We start from the raw sequence: 12148 nt of genomic DNA, 5'->3' as shown, positions 1-12148 counted from the left end.
CACAGAGAAGCCCTGATATGCTTAGTTTTGCTCTCTGAGTGCCCGAGAATAAAATATTCCTAGAACTAAAGAAAAACACAGTTTCCACACGCACTACTTGAATGCCATGTATATCATGTCACTGCCAGCAATAACCTTTTCCTTTTTTTCTTTTTGTTTTTGTATTCCTAGGATTGAAAGCGGGTCTCAAGCAAACTATCCTGTCACTATCAGTTGTCTTCAGTGTATAACATTTATTAGCACTTGTGTTTTAGTGCATGATAATCGCTGGAGCTCTGGGTTTTATGCCTGAAATTATCTGTCACCTCGTCGTAGTGGGCAACGAAAGAAAAACCCAACATTAACTCTCATCAAACGAAATGAACCATAAGCAATGAAATATTGTACCGGCCCGTACAGCAGGTTGAATATTAGTTCAGATTATCCATATTTAGAAACTATTTCAAGTACCGCAAGATATACGTGTTCGAGAACTCGGTTCCTTACTGCGCATGCATGGTAGTTATTTCCGCTCGACAGGTAACACGTGTGTCTTAACGACGGCATATACGGGTAGCCAAACTTCTTTCCCGACAACGTGATCTCTGAAACTCGACGACCTCATTCTACGCGCTTGTTCTGGCCCACTGAACTAAAAAGCGAACGATTCTCCAATTGGTTTCGGACGTCAGAGCTCCCCGTTTCGAAAGGCAACAGTGCTCTTTTAACCCATTAGGGACCGGTTTCATTATTTTCTTGCTATCTTCAAATAAATGTCATATCTTAACTTACATTTATACTAATAATTCACATGCAAAGAATTATTACTCTTGCCTAATTACTTTTTGAAATATAGCCCGTGACCATATGGTCACACTGGGCCCTTACGCTACAGAAAAATATGCGAAGTTAAAAACATTTATTTCAAGCTATGAAACATTACAAAAAACATACATAGCGAAGAGTCGAGCACTTATTTAGTGTGATATGGTTTAACTCATGGAACAAACATGCCGACGTCATACTTTGTGCATTGTGTGTGCACCGCGCTGTTGCAATTATCTCATGCACACCTCCACCTCTTGCCATTAGATATTGGTGCAACAAAGTGGGCCACTTGATCATACGGTGTACCACTCAGGACATCACCAGTTTTTGGTATTCTGCGTTGAGCAGGTCCTCTGGGGTTATTGTCCCATCGCATCAGGTAGCTTTGTGCAATTTGACTGCGGAATTCCACCTGCGTGACGTTGAACCCTGTGCTATGAATTAGCGCCCAAGCGTTGCTGATAGATGCATCACAAAGTGAAGTGAAAATCGGCCACCACCACTTTTTGCCACGGATTGCTTTCCTATAGGCGCGTGCATTTGCATCCATCTGGTCCTTACCTCCTATAAATCTTGTACTTGGCAACAGTGTTTCGATGGGCCACCTTGATTCGCTTCTTCTCCACATACGAGTACTTGCCCTATCGAGTACGGAGTTGTCAAAAAGATCGAACAACTCAACAGGTGAAAAGTCCCTGTAAGCAGCAAAATTTGGATCGGGAAATATGCCAAGGCTTGTCTGGAGATCACCCTTCGTCCACTTAGAAGCAGTGGATAATTTTGCCGGAATGGCCACATCAACTACAGAAGAAGAAACCTCTGATATTCTGTCACCTTGCTCGCCGGGGTCGTCATCGTCCGAGTCGCATCCACCAATGCGGCGTCCGTCAGAGAAAACAGTTTGAGCGCCGGCTAATAGCTACCACCTGCTTAGAATGTCAGTGAGCCCACCTGAGTCTTCATCGGCCGAGTTTTCGTCCGAATAGGTGCTAGCCTCTGGAGGCTCGATATAAATCACTGACACGTCGTCATGTTCCTCTACGAATGCTTCACTATTTCTTCCATCATCAACCTATTCAGACAATAAAATAAGAAATAACCACTGCGAGAACGCGCCAGCAGCCGTGCACGAGATGTGAACGCAGTTAAAGAAAATAAAAAGTTAGGTAGCCCAAAAGCCCAGCGTGACCATATGGTAACGCGCAAGATAACGCGCTCGTTCATGAATAAATCAAACATTAATCTTTCACAAATGGTCATCGAAGGTCACATATTTAAAGAGCAATACGGAGGTAAGGATATCCGACTGTTGCTTAAACAAGTAGTAAAAAAAAACACACTTACCCCTTGGAGCGATGCATGGTAACGCTACTCGCAGAGCAACACTTATTCCGGCTTTTGCGAGGGGCTCCTACAAAACGACTGACAGCTGCTGCCACTTGGTATCCATAAAGGGAACTCTAATCGGTCAAACGGCACGTCAAAGGCGATTTTGGTGCCATTTTGTTAATCTTAATTAATTGAAATCCACTGTGCAGACCAGCGTGACCATATGGTCACGCTGGTCTTTAATGGGTTAATGGAAGACTGTGCCCATCAAAGCAAGCCACTTCCCTGCCGCGCCTTGCCCAACTCCAAGAAATTAAGTTATTGGTGTGAACAAAACCAGCTGAGCCCTTGCTTGCATAATCAATTCAGTGCAGCAGTGAACTGAGGACTCAAAGGGAAGCAAAAACTGCATACCTAACCCCATCGAGACCGGTTGCCGGAAGGCAGAGAGCTCAAATGAAACACTGCATAGCAAAAAAATTCCTTTTTTTTTTTGCACAGCAAGAGCACGAAGGCAAACGATGAATCAAGCGAAAAGTCACATTTGCTCGGATGACTCCCTTGCTTTTTGAGTACACAGGCACTTTTGGAATTTTAAGCGCCAGCGCGCTATTGCAACCTTACTCGCTGAGAAGGAGAAGACGAGGGGGGAGTGGGATCGCATAATAAACGTCCAACTGGTGACGTCCACTGGTGATGCTCGCAACGTCCTGCGAAACGTGCGCTTGGTGCTGTTTCCGCTTACGCTTTGTAACGGCTTTCTTCGCTCCGTCTGCTACAGGAGGCGCCACCATTCACTAAACCCAGGCACTGAGTGGATGCGGGAGGCCCTTGCATGTGTCGTTTCTTTGTCCCCTAAGTAACGCAGCAGCACAGTCGAATAAACTTGGGTCAGTGGGCTTTTGTCTGGCGTTGACACACGCACCGCTTGACAGATGGCTTGGCTGGCCCGCTTCCGTCGAAGCTGGCACCGTGATGCTTCAACCTTTACGCGACCTACGCAATTTTCTAAGAAAGGAACACAAACGTTGAAGGTTACTGATATCTTAATCCTTTTTTTTTCAAATTTTGGTGTAAAGGTAACGTCGGACGTAACAGAAGAGTGAGAGCGTGTTACTAAAATGAACATTAAATGTACCTAGTTCTCTTCACGTAGAAGGAGGATCACGGAACCACGCTAAGTACATTAGTGATAGGTGGAAATATACGGGTGTCTGCAACGCGTCAGTACAGGCGTTATACCTTTTTCCTGTATTTTTTTAATAAAGCGCCTCTATTTCCTATTTCCCGCGCGCATGCAAGTCTATTGGATTGTGTCTCATAATTTTGCCACCGACTTACAATAACTAAGAAAATATTCGTCAATCGTGTCACAATCTACATTTTTACCGTTTGTTGGGCTAATTTGTTCCGATGTGTAAATTGGAGGTGATTGCATGAGAGTTGAAGCTCTTTGTTTGTCTGAGCTTGCAAATCCACTGCTGGTCTAGGTGGATTAAAAACCGTTCGCGCGTTAAATCTTATTGCTCAATACTTGTCTGTCTTTAAAGATTAGTTTTTGCTGACGTATTTTCTCCAAAAATTGGTCCGAATCATCAAAAAGTTGATCGGTCGTTTCTGAATCCCCTCTAAAATGCAACGAAACGCACTTGAACCTAAAATAAATAAACATTTTGCATTGTTGATCATAGTTTTTAACTAATTACGCGGAATATAAAAGATACTCTAAAGAGCGCCACATAACGGCTAACCATATGACTTGGCTTCATTCATCTGCGGTTAACCAGCTTTTCGAATTCCTGGTTCAAGTTACGTAGAACACCCTGTGCATGTCGGGAATACCTTGAATGATTCAGTGTTTGCTAAATAGTTCAAATGGTGACATAAATTATATATTAAAGTCGTTGCGCCGCAAATGATATTATGGAATGTTTCGTGCGATTAAAACAGAGAAAACGGTATTAAATTTGAGTCACCTACAAATTTAGAACCGGAAACAGTGCTGCAGGAAGACATCCTGTAACTAACTCCGTCTGGTTATCGTCTCCTAGTTCTTCTTTTTTTTTTTTGTTGCGCAGCAATCACTTGCTCTTAGAGCTGTCGCTGATATCGGTTCCAAGCTCTTCCGCCCCACCGAACAAATAGCAGTCCCAAGGTCCCAGGACGATTTCTCGCCAACTCCTTTGTAGCGCTGTCACCTCGCTCAGAGCGAAGGCAATCTTTTTGCGGCTCTCTTATTTTCCTGTCTCCTGTATACAACACAGGGTCTGAATTCAGTGTGGCTACAGTGACTCGCTTTTCCTTTATTTATACTTATCTCCTGAAGGCCGTCGTATATTACATAGACGAGCGTGATCGAGGCCGTGCCGAAGTGACCCAGTTCAGTAGTGACTGCTACATGGTGTGCAGTGGAAGCTGAGGGGAGGGAGGGGGGCGGCTCGGGTACAATCGGACGAGATGGCGAAGGCGTTGATTAGAAGCGTGCCTGTAATATTCTGGAGATGGCTGCGCATCTATCGCACCCTTCAGGAAAGAAGACAGGAAGCGACCTAGCCGACACGCCATCCCGTACTTGTACGGACAGCCCATCTTCAGGCACTGCTAAGGCATAAGAAAATGTGAATGGAGGCGCTGTAGGTAATACACACGGCTGCAACGTGCGTTTCTCCTAAAGGAGTACCCAGACCACCAGGTTGCAAACGGTTCGTTCCTTCCCCGTGTTCATGGTCGTGGCTTACCTAGTAGTGCTAGAACACTGTCAGTGAAATTAAGAGTTGGCTCTGTGTTGGTGCCCGAACGCTTGTATCGTCAAGGACGTGTGGACAGTCCGTCGTGTGCGTCCTGTGCGACATTTTAACACCTTATATTGGAGTGTCCCGCATTAGTCACACAGCGTACACAGCTAGTCAAGCAATGTGGACTGACTGGACTCAAGTGTACGACCCTTGTCGATTGCCTGTTTCCAAGAGGGAGTGCTGCTGACAGCGACCAGGCCCATAGTGCCTTGCTAACTTTCATGCAGAAAACTGATTCGGCCTCCCGTTTGTAGACATTTTTTTCCGTGTTCCTACTTTCTTTTGTCCGCGTCTCTGTCGTTTGTTTATTCTCTATTTTCTTTCCTATTTCTTTGTTTCCTATCTTCTTCTCCTCTTCTTTTTTCCCTCCTCCCGAAAGAGTACGCAAGCGTCGTGCCCCTCTCGGTGGCAGTTGTCAGCTTGCTCCCTCCCTGCTTCCTTTGTGCTCTTGTATGTTTGAGTAACTAATAATAATAATAATAATAATAATAATAATAATAATAATAATAATAATAATAATAATAATAATAATAATAATAATAATAATAATAATAATAATAATAGTTACCCTCTTGCCCTCCTTTGTTTGTTCTATGCATTGAAGCGCAGTATGTTTCAACTTGCACGCATTCGGCCTCTTGTTTTTCTTCCGCCTTCTCCGCCTTCATTGAAAGACTTCTTGCGAATTTTATTACTGGCTATTACATGAACATCTATAGTATCACCTTCAGCAGCCACTTGTTAGAAACTTTGCTTCATTTAAATCCGCTCAAATTGAGGTAGGTGCGCTTCAATGTGCGGTAAAAATAAGGCACTTCCTCATCACAAAAGGCAGGCCATGGACGTTTTTCTGCGGAAGTGAAGGGAACAAAAAAAAAAAACAGACCCTTCGATCTTCATGTAGTAAAGAACCAAATATCTCTCTCTTCTTCACGTGCGCGTGACCAGCGAGAAATGTGGTGGCAGCATTTTCTTTTGACCTGTTCTATGCGTTTATCTGACATCTACCTGATAATAACCAATAGTGATTTTATGGGTACAATGACACAGACACACCACGTGCCTCTACAGACACATTAACTAAGTAGTAACATGAAGCTTCGTGCGGCGGCATGCGCAGTCATGCTCAAAGTGACCTTTTCTTAACCTTAGTGGGACCACTTTCTTCTCATTTGGTAAGCATGTTCGTCTCACGCTTCACTTGTTCTCCGGACATTGTTTGCGTTGGGAGAAATAATTCGGCAATGTTCGCGAGAAGCTGTTAATTTAATCTTGGGAAAACGCGCTGCGACTGGATGATCTTGCAGTGTCTAATGTAGAATGCAAACATTGCTGCTGAGAATGTTTGTTTCCCGGCTTGCCCAATAGTGGATAATTTTTTGTGCTTCTCTCTGGTGGATAGGGATAACTTACGAATGGTACTCAGCGCCACGCGGCCAGTTTAGTGGAATACAGGACGGGGGTGCCCCTTTACTTTTGAGGGACTGCGGGACTACACTCGTACTCCGAACATTTATTCCTTTACAATTTACGCAGGTGATCTGCATCTCCCGTTCTAGGCAACATTGCAGGGGGAAGGGATTAAAAAAAATGTACGACACATAATTCCGCGAAGGCCATACAATACGATACAAAGTCGATGAAGAGGCACAACGTGAGGCATCTACGTCTTTCGTGTAGTAAAAGCGATCGAAGCTTTCTGAGAAGAGAGAGAGAGAAAATAATGCAGGGAAAGGCAGGGAGGTTAACCAGAGGTAGTTCCGGTTGGCTACCCTGCGCAGGGGGAAGGGTTAAGGTGGCTAAAAAGAGAAACAGAGTGGAAGGGGGAGATCGAAAGAGAGAGAGACAAGCACGAACAAAGCGCGTACACTACAAAGCGGTAGGGGTAGGCTTTCTTAGAGTTATTGTGAAGCCCCGTAGACCGTAGGAGCCTTAATAACGCGAGTAAGGCATTCAACGCCGATGTTCTTTCGGAGCATTGGCCTAAAGCTTTTAGTTCTGACTTTCTCTTCGTGAAATCGTAATTGCTACACACAGAAAGGGCTGCTCCTTTGAGGAGTCGTTATAAATTATAGGTGTTTGATTTATTGGTAGTGTCCCAAGCGGCGCAAGAGTATTCTAGGACAGGATGAATGCTTGTTTCGAGAATATACAGTTTCCCTCAGTATCACATGTGCGCTCTGGAAATATATTCACGTCAAGTTCAGTACTTTACTCGCCTTTTAAGTTAACTGCCACAGCGTGGGAATTCCAAGACAAACTGTTAGTGAGACCCACTTCTAAATATTTGATTTAGGTTACAAAAGACATAATCGAGCAACCCATGCAATAGTCAATAAGCGAATGATCTTGTTTCTTTTAAATAATAAACATAAAGATGTTGCAATTTGAGAAATTAAGCTTCATGTTTCATCACCCCGAACACGAAACTCAAGTGTTTATATAGCTTTGTAAATGTTTTGAATCAGTCGTAGACTTAAATTCTCTACATATGTAGCAGTTCTCAACATATGTATCAATCGTGAAGAGTCACTTCGTTGACACCCCGTAAAGAATGTTATGCCGTGAACATGTTAACTGTTCCTACTTTCTGTGAGAGAGCCAGCACACTCGCAATGTCGTACTATTGTTTCATAACAAAACATGTTTTTCACGTGCTACGTTTAATTCTTTCTTTCGATCTTTGCATTCAGACTTTACTGGTTAAAAAACCATTATTAGCCGAGAACAAAAAAAAAAAAATTCGAGATGAAAAAAAAAACGAAGAAGAAAAAGACCACTCTACTCGAACTGGCGTAAGGGAAACGGGAATACCTGGCTGACTTGTTAATGAACGCCACGCTTGGGCTGTGTCTTGGAAGGACTCATTCACGACCAGCGAAAGCGGCATCTGGAGGCTGAGGAATCGCCAACGATTTGTGAATATTTCAGCATCCATTTCACGAACTCCTCATGTGGCCCCAGTTGGCGAAAGAAAAAAAATTCATAGAGGAAGTACACCACTCCAGAGAAAACGAAAATAATAATGAATTGCTGGCGAAAGCAAATAAAGGCAAAGCATTGGCAAAAACTTTAATGGGAGTTACTTAGAAAGAAAGAAAGAAAGAAAGAAAGAAAGAAAGAAAGAAAGAAAGAAAGAAAGAAGATACTGCGCATGAGAGGAACAGACCGTTAACCGAACAAGAAAGGCATGCTTAATAAAGGCGAGTGCTATCTTTGCTGGCTCTCATCGATCGGCACGTCTCTCCGGCGCGACCGCTTTTGTTTCCTGTGCTTGGTCTGCAATGTGTGCAGTTTATATGCTGTCGGAATTTCGACTCTGTTGGCTCTATGCTCTTTCACGTCCAGGACTGTTACTGTCCAAACATCTTTTTGTTTGGGCTGTTCTTTTTCCAGCAAGAAGACGGCCGAGTGGGAGTCTCTGACAAAGCTTGTTCCCGTTAAGACAGTTGGCTTTTATGGCTCAGTGAAGCTACTAGCTTCACTGTAGAAAGAAACTGTTCTACAGCTACTGTTCATTGTGGAAAGAAAAACTGAGATGGGATGAGAACACTATTCGAGCACCTCGTACTCGTTAGTGACAGCCTTGTTAGCGCATAGCTGCCTCGGATTTTCTTTCTTTCGCGCATGCTTTACGTTTTGCTTTTCTTTTTTTATTATCGCATTTACTTTATTCTGTGTGACCATAGTGGGCGTATTGTTGTCACAAATTTTGGTTGGCGACTCGAGAGATGTAACGAGATCTGAGTACCCCCCCCCCCCCCCTTGGTTCTCAATTTCGACATTTCAAGTTGGTGGAAATGGATAAGAAAACTATACAACAACTTGGCAGAATAAATGGCATTGGCACTACCTTCTTTGACAGGTGAAGTCTGCGGACAGCAACTGCTGTGGAGCTCTCTCTTCTATTCCTTAATATTTTCTTTTCTATGTGACTGTGCGCTGTCATAAAGCAATAGATATGATATTCGGTTAGTGCGCGCGAGGTTTTTGGTTATATTCTTGATCGTAGTTCCTGCATACGATGGGGAAACCACGTAAGAATGCTTATGTAAAAGCGCTTATGTAACCGCGTAAAAGCCCTTATGTAATCGCCTAAGAACGCTTGTGTGCCCCACTATGGGTTCACGTTAATTAACAAGCAAACCGATGTGCTGGAATTTAAGCCAGGACCCTCTACTACGGCGATACCATAAAATTATTCTCAAAGTTATGCATTAGCATTATAAAACAAAAGAACAAATATGTAGCTGGGAGATCGAAAGGTCAATATGGACAACTCACACAGTTTAGGGGAAACAGGCAACTGCAGGCACTTTCTTTTTGCAACAAAAGCCGTAAGTCATGAGAACAATGACAGCCCTTGCACCAGAACCACAACTAAAGTTGGATGTAGTTACTCCCGTACATGCATTGTACTGGCTGCTGCTCGTGAGCCTCTGATCAGGACAAGCTGTAAGCCAACCAAGCATAGGTTACTCACACAGAGCGGTTGACAGTTGGGTGTAGAGAAGCGCAAATAAAGTGAGAGCAAACACGGTACCAGTGGGCTCGCGTGACCTTACTCTTTACTAGTTCTCGTGGATTGTGTACTCTCCTGCCTGGTTCCTGGACTGTTTACCATGCTTGCGCAAACAGACTGATTTCTAACATGAATGCGCGAACACCAGTAGCAGCAAACAAAAGAGTTTTCGATCCCTCGCCGCGACTACGACCAGTTTGGTCCTCGAGTACAAATTAAATCAAACGAATTACGCAATGCTGTTTTACTTTTCTAGGAACGTAGTGTTTAATTATTGATGCTATTAATTATCGTTATTTAGGTGCTCTAGTTATTTATGTCCAATTATTCGTCTCATACAAGAATTTGAAAATATTTATGCAGCTGATCGAAAAAGAAGAACCGCTAAATAAACCACAGCTTTACTGAAAATGGATGTGATCCGTCAAGATCTGTCGATTTTGAAAGAAAAAAAATGAAATTATGGGTTTTTATGCCAAAGTCATGATCTGATTATGAGTCACGCCGTAGGGGGGCACTCGGGATTAGTTTTGACCTCCTTGGTCTTCTTTAACGTGAACCTAAATGTAGGTGGTGGTGGTGGTGGTGGTGGTGATGTTGAAGCAGGCGGGGTTAGCCTGGCATACATAGCCGGCAATTGTTCCGCCTGATCCTCCTTCAAGTTGAGATCAGGGATGTGTCACCAGGTGTCGATGAGCCCCGTGTCTCGCAGGAAGGCTATCAGCAGGCGTTGCGCTCTCTTCCTGAATGCCGCGGGCCCTCCGGGGAAAACAACGTCTTCAAAGGTCCTGTGCGTGAGACCGCTTTTTTGCAGATGGTCGACCAACGCTTTTCTTTCTGTGTCAAACTGTGGGCATAGCCAAATGAAATGTTCGATGTCACCAATGTCACCACAGAAAACACAGAGTGGGGAAGCGCGAAGCCCAGTCTTGAATAACCAAGCTGGGGTGTATGCGGAGTCGGTCCTGATTCGGTATAAAGGCGTCGCTTGTTCGCGTGTAAATCCATGAGTCACACAGGATTCGTGTGGATTCTTGTGCATCTGTCTAAAGTGAAGGCGGATTGCATCCTTAGGGTTTTGAAAAGCTTTTGGAGCTTGCACTTTTGGGACACATATCAGCGCTAGGCGTGCAAGGGCGTCAGCTTCCCCGTTTCCATCAATTCCTACGTGTGATGGAATCCACTGAAACCTTATGTAAATCCTTTGCTCGTGAAGTCGTCAATCAGTGCCAGAGACTGCCTTGTAAATTTCTCTAGAGGTAGGCCGCGATGTAATCTTTGTAATGCTGACTTGGAATCCGTCAGCACCACGACATCTCGTGCAGAAAAGGCACGTAGTTTCCGCAAAGCCGCGGTGATTGCGGCGCTTTCTACTGTTGTAGAGGAAACTACGCGATCCAGTCGGCCAGACCATGACACATCAAGGGATGGTATGCAGAATGCCGCTGCACAGCTATCTGTTTGTGCACACACCGAACCGTCTGTGTACACTTGTAGATGGCTTTGAAACAAAGTGCTCAAGTGGTCCAACACAATAAACTTGGCTTCGGCAGTTGAAATGGTGCGTTTCGTCGGTAGGGGGGGTACATTGAGGCTGCAGGTAACGTCCGGAAAAGACCATGGCGGGCCAAGGCGACTTCGTTTAGGCCATTCCAATCCTAAAAATCGGAAGGTGTTCAGCGCCGCATGGAAATGTGAGCGAGTTCTTGATCTTAGCCGCCGGAGAAGCGCCGTGCCTGCGCGTGACTCGACCAGCCTTAATAGCTGCGTCAGCAAGGCCTGAGATGCCAAGAGGCGGAGTGGAAGAGACTCTGCCTCATTAGTGACTTTCTTGTTTGAAGCCGCCGTTGGAACTCCCATCGCCAAGCGAAGTCCCTTTTTGTGCACTGCCTCCAAGCGCTCGAATTGACTCGATGACGGTGATATCAGAGGGAGCTGATAGAGAATGCTGCTTGTTATCAGTGCAGCGTTCAGTTTAAGCATGGATATAGGATTGTTTCCCCAACGTACACCTGCCAATCGACGAAGTGCATTGATTCTTTGCACCGATGCAGCCACAACACTTTCGACCGCACCACGTCATAGTAGCGTGTTGTCGATGGTGACGCCCAGGAATCGAACATGAGTTGCACGAAGAATTGAATGCCCTCTGATATTCAGCGTCAGACGTGTTGACTTGCGTCTCACTCCCGGGAAGAGCATGAAGGCTGATTTTTCTGCTGATAAGGATAGGCCAAGCGTCGATAAGTGGCGATCGATAGTGGAGATTGCGGCCTGGGCTATCCGGGCCAAACGCTTGTGTTGGTACCCCGAGATCCAAATGCAGGTGTCATCTGCGTAGATGGACATTTTAACTGCCGTCCGACCTACTTTCAGGGCATTTGGAAGGCTGGCCATGGCAACGTTAAAAAGCAAGGGGGATAGAACACTTCCTTGTGGGACGCCGAGGGAAATGCGTCGCTTGACACTCATTATACTTCCCAGCTTAACTTGTACACATCGATCACTCAGAAATTCATGGACGAATCGAAGAGCATTTCCCGAGACGCCCATGGCTCGGAGTCCGTTGATGATGCCTGTATGAAGCACACAGTCGTATGCCTTGGCAACGTCCATAAAGATGGCGAGTGTGGAAAGGCCGTCTACGCGATGGTGCTCGATATGGCTCAGTAGATCCAAGACACTGTCCTGGGCA

The sequence above is a fragment of the Dermacentor variabilis genome, chromosome 5 (assembly GCF_050947875.1).
Source record: "Dermacentor variabilis isolate Ectoservices chromosome 5, ASM5094787v1, whole genome shotgun sequence".
Taxonomy (NCBI): domain Eukaryota; kingdom Metazoa; phylum Arthropoda; class Arachnida; order Ixodida; family Ixodidae; genus Dermacentor; species Dermacentor variabilis.
The sequence above is the reverse complement of the archived record's forward strand: the minus strand, read 5'-3'. Positions refer to the sequence as shown.